Here is an 8,571-nt window from a genome sequence, read left to right as displayed (position 1 = left end):
GCACAGGCTCTGTCCTCGCCTGGGCATCCTCGATGCAGGCAGTGACCAGGCCTGGAAGATTGTGTTCAGGTCCCTGACTCCTGGGCTCAGATACAGGGATTCTTCCTCTCCCCAGTGAGGGGGAGTTTGTGTCATAAGCAGAGAAGAAAATGATGTTAATTTCACTGCTTTCCCAGCCAGGAGGCCTCCTATGAGAGGCCAGGCTGGGGAGCTAATGTGAGTGGGCATTGACAAGACCACCCAGAACAGCCCTAGCTCTAGGGACCTTGGTTTCTGCAGCCCTCACTCAAGGGATCAAGGGCTGTCTTTGCAGCGTGTGGGCTTGGGACGCAGGCTCTTCCGTTCTCAGCCCTCACTCTGGGATCACAGACTCAGTAGCCACTGTAGCAGTTGATGTGGTTGTTGTAACACACTACTGCAAACTTGGTAGCTCACAGTTCCGGAGGCCAGAAGCCCCAAATCAGTCTCACTGGGCTGAAATCAAGGAGCCAGCAGGGCCTCGCTCTCCCTGGAGGCTCTGGGGAAGAATCTGTTGCCTCTTCCAGCTCCTGGTGGTTGTGGCCTTCCTTGGCTTGTGGCCACATCTGCCCCTGTTATCATGTGGCCTACCCTTCTCCTCTGTGTTAGGACATGTGTGATAGCATCTTGGGTTCATCTGAGTAATCCAAGATAATCTTTCTGCCTCAGGATCCTTAATTTAGTCACACCTGCAAAGTCTTTTTTTTTTTTCCTCCTATAAGGTAACATTCAAGAGAATAGGATACTGACATTTTTTTGAGTGTTTTTTTTTTTTTTTTTAGATTTTTAAGAGAAGCATTATTCAGCTCCCACAGTCCCTATGACACAATATATTTCAACCAGCATGAGACCTTTTCTGAGTACACATGGTGATAAGAAATGATGGGAAGGAGACCACCTGTTCTGTGCCTGATGTTCCTGATCTCTTTAATTCTTTCAGAACTTTCTGAGTGGGTGTTATTAGTTCCACTTAGCAGTGTAAGACTCAGAGAGGTTAAGTGATTTACTTAATCTGACACAGCAGGTAAGAGATGAAGCTGTACTTAAACAGGGCTGTCTGACTTCAGAACCCACGCTCTGCGAGGGCTGGACCCAGTTGGAATGCAGATAACCAAGTACGTTGATCGTTGATCGTCGCAGGGGACTCTGCTCTCTTTTGCCTGTGTGGTATTGTGATTTACAGTAACAAATATATAAGTTGGTTTTCACTCCAGTTTCTGGCACAAAGCTCCTAGAACCCGTGCAATTTTCTAAGTGGTGAGAGCCATAAAGACATCTTTTGTTATGCTAATAGTGACTTTTAGAAAGCACCTGAGGATGAAGGCGAATTGTCGGGCAGAGCCAACCCTGTGATTGGAGGGTTGGAACTTTCAGTCCCACTCTCCGTCACTTTGTGGGGAGGAGAGGGGGGCTAAAGGTTAAACCAATTGCCTATGGCCGGTGATTAATCTATCATGCCTCCATAAATTCCCAGAAGGACAAAGTTCACAAAGCTTCCGGCTAAGCGAACATGTGGAGATTTGGCGAGAGTGTCGCCCCTGGAGAGGACGTGAAAGTTCCACACCCCTCTCCACACATTGCCCCACGCACATCCTTCCATCTGCCCGGTCCTGAGTCATACCCTTTTCTAATAAACTGGTGATCTAGTCAGTAAAATGTTTCTCTGAGTTCTGTGAGTGGATTTAGTGAATTATTCGAGGAGCAGGTTGTAAGAACCTCTGATTTATATCCAGTCAGTCAGAAGCACTGGGAACAACAACCTGGACTTGTGACTGGCATTTGAAGTGGGGTGGGTGAAGGGCTGTGTTGTAGAACTGAACCTTTAGCCTATGCAATCTGATGCCATGTCCAGGTAGATAGTGTCAGAATTGAGTTGAGTGTGCAGTGTCAGGAGCATCGCTTTGATGTGTGGTGAAGCCCCCCTCCACTCTTGGAAGTTGGGTCTAGGAATCCAAGAGACCTTGTCTCAGAGCTAACCCTTTGGCTCGGGGCTCACACAGCCTGGCTGCAGGTCCGGGCTCACACAGCCTGGCTGCAGGTCCCCTCGTGTAGATGCAGCTGGCTCAGGCCCAGCCCCAGAACCTCTTTCATGAACCACTTTTCACTGCCATGGTTTGTTGGTTTTCCCAGATACTTCTCTAGTCATCCATCACCTCATTTCTGGCTCCTCCCTTCATCTCCAACCTGATTCAAACCATTGCTTCTTTTCATCTCTAGTGTTCTGGAAAGTTCCTTTTCTCTTTATCACTGTATGTTTGGTAAAGTCTTTACCTATAGGAAAATCGACAAAAGGCCATACTTAAGATTCACTATAAATGAGTAGAGGCTTGTGCAGGGGCAGACTTACTCAGATGAGAAGAATTTTTTTTAAATCATTTCCCAAACATGTAGAAGTGGGATTTCTAGGCAAAAGGAATATCGTTCTTTTTCTCCATCTCCCCAGCCTCCTTCCCCTTGGCGACCATCAGCTAACTCTCTGTATCTACGGGTCTGTTTCTGTTTTGTTTTATTCATTTGCTTGATTTATTTATTTATTTATTTATTTATTTTATTTTTCCGAAGCTGGAAACGGGGATAGACAGTCAGACAGACTCCCGCATACGCCTGACCGGGATCCACCCGGCACGCCCACCAGAGGCGACGCTCTGCCCACCAGGGGGCGATGCTCTGCCGCGACCAGAGCCACTCTAGCTCCTGGGGCAGAGGCCAAGGAGCCATCCCCAGCGCCCGGGCCATCTTTGCTCCAATGGAGCCTTGGCTGCGGGAGGGGAAGAGAGAGACAGAGAGGAAGGAGGGGGGAGGGGGTGGAGAAGCAAATGGGTGCTTCTCCTATGTGCCCTGGCTGGGAATCGAACCCAGGTCCCCCGCACGCCAGGCCGACACTCTACCGCTGAGCCAACCGGCCAGGGCCTGCTTGTTTTATTTTTTAGATTTCACATATAAGTGAAATCTTATAGTATTTGTCTTTCTTTGATTTATCTCACTTAGCATAATATCTTCTAGTTCCATCCATGCTGTCGCAAATGGCAAGCTTTCATTCTTTTTTATGGTTGAACAATATTGTGTATATGCACCACATCTTTGTTATCCATTCATCCATCGATGGACACTTAGGTTGCTTCCATATCTTGGCTATTGTAGATAGTGCTGCAATGAACATAGGGGTGCACATATCTTTTGGAATTAGTGGTATTTTTAAAAAAATAAATACCCAGAAGTGGAATTGCTGGGTTGTAAGGCAGCTCTATTTCTTAGCTTTTTGAGGAAGCTCCATACTTTTCTCCACAGTGGCTGCGCCAGTCTGCATTCTCACCAGCAGTGCAGGAGGGTTCCCTTTTCTCCACATCTTCGCCAGCACTAGTTATTTGTTGTTGTTTTCTGACAGGTGTGAGATGATATCTCATTGTGGTATTGATTTACACTTCCCTGATGCATGATTGATTAATTATGATGTTCTTTTGTTTTTTAGCATGCGTATGAGAGAGAGACAGATAGGAAGGGAGAGAGATGAGAAGCATCAACTTGTAGTTGCGGCACCTTAGTTGTTCATTGATTGCTTTTTTATATGTGCCTTGACTGGGGGCTTCAGCAGAGCCAATGACCCCTTGCCCAAGTCAGTGACCTTGGGCTTCAAGCCAGGGACCTTTGGACTCACACCAGCGGCCATGGGGTCATGTCTATGATCCCATGCTCAAGTTGGTGACCCTGTGCTCAAGCTGGATGAACCCATACCCAAGCCAGCAACCTCAGTGTTTCGAACCTATGACCTCAGCATGCCAAGATGATGCTCTATCTATTGTGCAACCACCTGTCAGGCAAGGATGCTTTTTTCTGTTTTGTTTTGTTGTATTTTTCTGAAGTGAGAAGCAGAGAGGCAGACAGACAGACTTCCGCATGCACCCAACCAGGATCCACCCGGCATGTCTACCAGGGGGCAATGCTCTGCCCATCTGGGGTGTTGCTCCATTGCAGCCGGAGCCATTCTAACGCCTGAGGCAGAGACCATGGAGCCCTCCTCAGTTCCTGGGCCAACTTTGCTCGAGTGGAGCCTTGGCTGTGGGAGGGGAAGAGAGAGATAGAGAGAAAGGAGAGGGGGAAGGGTGGAGAAGCAGATGGGTGCTTCTTCTGTGTGCCCTGGCCGGGAATCGAACCCGGGAGTTCCACATGCCGGGCTGACCTCTACTGCTGAGCTAGCCAGCCAGGGCCAGAAGGATGCATTTTTGAGGCTTATTTACTAGACTGGTGCTTCAGATGTGATGATAGCAGTGAAGGATGAAGAGTTTAATTTCTGGGTCCCCTCCAGACTTCCTTTAGACAGAATCAATTCTTCCTGTTTTTTCTTTCCTTTTAAATCTATGAATAAATAAACCTAAGCCATCTACCACTCCTTTTTTTTTAAGATTTTATTTATTGAGTTTAGACAGAGCAGAGAGAGAGAAAGGTGGTGAGGAAGGAGCAGGAAGCATAACTATGGGTAGTTGCTTCTCATATATGCCTTGACCTGGCAAGCCTGGGGTTTCAAACCAGCAACCTCAGCATTCCAGGTCGACGCTTTATCCTCTGTGCCACAGGTCAAAACCACTCCTCTTTTTTTTTTTTTTTTTTTTTTTTTTAACAGAGGCAGAGATAGACAGGGACAGACAGACAGGAACAGAGAGAGATGAGAAGCATCAATCATCAGTTTCTCGTTGCGCGTTGCGACTTCTTAGTTGTTCATTGATTGCTTTCTCACATGTGCCTTGACCGTGGGCCTTCAGCAGACCGAGTAACCCCCTGCTGGAGCCAGCGACCTTGGGTCCAAGCTGGCGAGCTCTTTGCTCAAGCCAGATGAGCCCGCGCGCGACCTCGGAGTCTCGAACCTGGGTACTTCCGCATCCCAGTCCGACGCTCTATCCACTGCGCCACCGCCTGGTCAGGCTCACTCCTCTTTTTTGATGAAAGCTGGATGGAGAGGCCAACTAACTTTCACATTTTAGCATTTGTGGACTCATTGGCAAATAGAGTAGTAGTTACTAGAACATGTAGGTAATTAAGAGCCACGTGTACACAGGTGTGCACGTGCACACACAAATAGACGCGTATATACGCACCCATACTTTTACTGACTAGGAGATCCTTTCCAGAAGAAATTGTAAAGTTGGAAAACCTACACATCGTGGGTTCCTCACACCTTGTTTTAGACTGGAAGGTTAAGGTTAGACTACAACAACAAATCAACCCTCAGCATCTAAGTGGCTGAGCAGAACAGCTGTCGCAGAGGTCCCCAAACTTTTTACACAGGGGGCCAGTTCACTGTCCCTCAGACCGTTGGAGGGCCGCCACATACAGTGCTCCTCTCACTGCCCCTTCCGAGAGTGCGGCGGGGGGCCGGATAAATGGCCTCAGGGGGCCACATGCGGCCCGCGGGCCGTAGTTTGGGGACGCCTGAATAGAGTCTGACACAGGTTGCCAGGGCTCTTCTCTTTCCAGTTAAGGATCGAAGCTCTCTTCATTTGAGGATGCCACCATTTTAATACAAGGCCCCCACATTTGCCACTTCAAGGATAGAGCGAAGTTGGAGACAGCACACTGATTCTTCAATGCTTTGGCCTCCTAATCACATTTCATTGGCTAGAGCCAGTCAGATGACCCACTGTTAACACAAAAGACCTGGGAAGTGTGGCATTGTCATATGCTCAGAAAAAAGAGGCAAACAGAATAAAAGTACAGTTGATTCTCATTTTTCATGGTAGCTATGTTCTATAAAGTCTGCACAAACACTGCACAAATACAAAGCCATTGTTCCTAGTGGAAACACAGGGTGAGGTTCCTACAAGCCTCTGTTCGTATTTTCCTCAACCAACCAACATATCAACTTGTTTTATGTGTCCTGTTGTTTAAATACATCTTATTTAATATATATATTGCTAATTCACTGAAGTCGTGGGCAACAGCACTGTAACTCATACCCTAATGTATCTAACACATGTATTTTCTCTGTAACACTCATCACAACCTTCCTTCACTTAGGAACTCTAAACAGCACTTTAGCACACTTGGGAACCATTTTAAAACAGCAAAATCACCAACAAAAAAAAGTACAAAAATGTGAAAAACATGACACTAAGTAGACCACAAAAAGGACACTTGTTCCAGTATAAGAGTTGAAACAGGAAGACAGAGTATCCTCTTGTTTGACCTCAGCTGGGAATATGCACATTAGATAACTCAAATTTTTTGTTGCTCTGAGCAAGTCTATGAATGACTACAAAAACTGTGTGAGTTTTGATCTTGGAGTTACAGATAAATTGTAGTGAACATGCAAATTTGAAAATATGGACTCCATGACAAATGGGAATCAGCTGTATATTTGTTATCTATTGCTGCAGAACAAACATCCCAACACTTAGTAGCTCAAAACAACAACATATATTTTGCTCAGAAAAATCTACAGTTGGGCAGGGCTCAGCAGGCTTAGCTCACCTCTGCTCCACTTAGCATCAACTGGAGCTCCTCAAAGGCTGGGGTTTGAAATCGTGCAAGGCTCTCTTGCTCCTGGCCTGGGAAAACCCAAGTGGCTGGAGGCTGAAACAACTGAAGAGGAAGAATGGGAGACACACAGCAGTTACTAGTGCATAATACATCAAAAATCCTGTAAAGCCTTCATACCCCGGGGGTGGAGAAGATCCCTTTATTGGACCCTGTGTTTTCTTCTCGAGGAGCTCCTTTGTCCATTTTTTTCTCTCTGACTCATGCTTCTGCCTTCTAATTGATTATTTTTTTTCCCTGTCATCTTCCTTGGCCTGCTCACAAAAATTAGGGGATCAGGGACCGTGCAGATACTCCAGTACTTTCAGCCTTTTGTGTAGTGCATTTTCACCAATGAAATAAAAGTTGGTTTTGCATCTCATTTGCATAATCGGACAACTTTCTTTGACTTGTCGTTTACTTTTCTGATGTTCTTGTTTAATAAAAAAAAAATCAAATGCCTTTTTTTATTGCTTGATATTCATTTTGAAATATCCCGTAATTTTTGTGAGCAGTATATACGTGGGCACTGAGGAAATCCCTTCTTGAGAGGTTACAGAACTTTCTCAACCTGCTTCCTACTCATGGTGGGAGCCCAAGGGTTGTTTCATTTTCATAGCTGGCTCAAGAAAACACAATTTGATCTAGGCTCAAGGTTTCTTTGGTCGTGCAATTCCCTTAAAAATGTGATAGGCTGCTGATGTACTTGCTTCTAGTTACTTTCATGTGCTTGATGACCACATCTAAAATTCTTTTCAGTAGACAGTTTCCATATCTGCTATATTTCTTTGCTTTCTTGCCCGTATACCTCTCACTCTCTGCACTTAATGGGAGCCACCTTAAGGCATCCAGGAGTTTGTGGGAAAGTCATACCCTAAATGTGATCTTTACCTTGAGTCATTTTTACCACTGAAAGGTTTTCTTATTTCTTTCTCTCACTATTTGCAAATGAAAGTTTGACCAATGCCGGGTGGATCCTGGTCGGGCGCATGCGGGAGTCTGTCTGACTGTCTATCCCCGTTTCCAGCTTCAGAAAAATACAAAAAAAAGAAAGAAAGAAAGAAAGAAAGAAAGAAAGAAAGAAAGAAAGAAAGAAAGAAAGAAAGAAAGAAAGAAAGAAAGAAAGTTTGACCAAATATTTTGTCATTGCATATTATGGATCACATCTTACCAACCGCTGATATCAATTTCCTCACTCTCTGATGCCTGACTCTATAGTTTAGGTTTTTACTTTGGATACTAATTTCTATATTAGTCAGGATAGACTATGCTGTAGAAACAAAACTCTCAAATCTCAGTGGCTTGAGCAAACAGGTTTATATGTCACTCAGGAAAAGTTCTGCTTGAGTTGGGCCACTCTCTAGGACAGGACCCAGCCATGTAGTGAATCAGGGATCCCAGATGCTTCAATCTTACCATTTCAATATATGGCCTCCATGGTTGTTGATGAAAGTTGACCAGGAGGTTGCACAAGATGTTTTTAATGGCGAAGCTTGGAAAGAGCGGCTTATATTACTTCTACTTACATGTTATTGGCTAGAATCCTATCACATGACCTCAGTCTCTCTTCAAGGAAGGATGGGAAGTATAGTCTTTCTGTGATTCCAGAAAATAGAAAATGAAACAAGATCCGATGACCACATAGGATTATTTCTTTCCTACACCCTCTTCAGAGCTCTCCATTCTTGTTTATCTGTCCCTGTCAAGAGTCTAGTGCTCCCTCATTTAACCCTGTGTCACATGCCTCTCCGGATTTCATTTGCACTAAGGAATATAAATGACTGATAATAGCTTAAAACATGACCCCTCTCAGAGATAGTTGCATGTTAAAACAAATTTCAGCTTTCGGCTCGAAGGTTAATGCTGTGATGTGGGGATTTTAAGCATGAGTAGGACAGTAGGGGAAATATTTTGGGGTTTCTGAAATGACAGACCAGGCAGGTCCTATTATGTCGTCTTTTATGCCATTTTGCCACTGTCTGGAGAACATTAGTGTGAGACATTTTGGAGTCCAGAGACATCAGGCTAACAATATGAGTGGCCATG

Source organism: Saccopteryx bilineata, chromosome X (assembly GCF_036850765.1).
Source record: "Saccopteryx bilineata isolate mSacBil1 chromosome X, mSacBil1_pri_phased_curated, whole genome shotgun sequence".
In the NCBI taxonomy this organism is placed as follows: Eukaryota; Metazoa; Chordata; class Mammalia; order Chiroptera; family Emballonuridae; genus Saccopteryx; species Saccopteryx bilineata.
Note: the sequence above shows the minus strand (reverse complement) of the source record.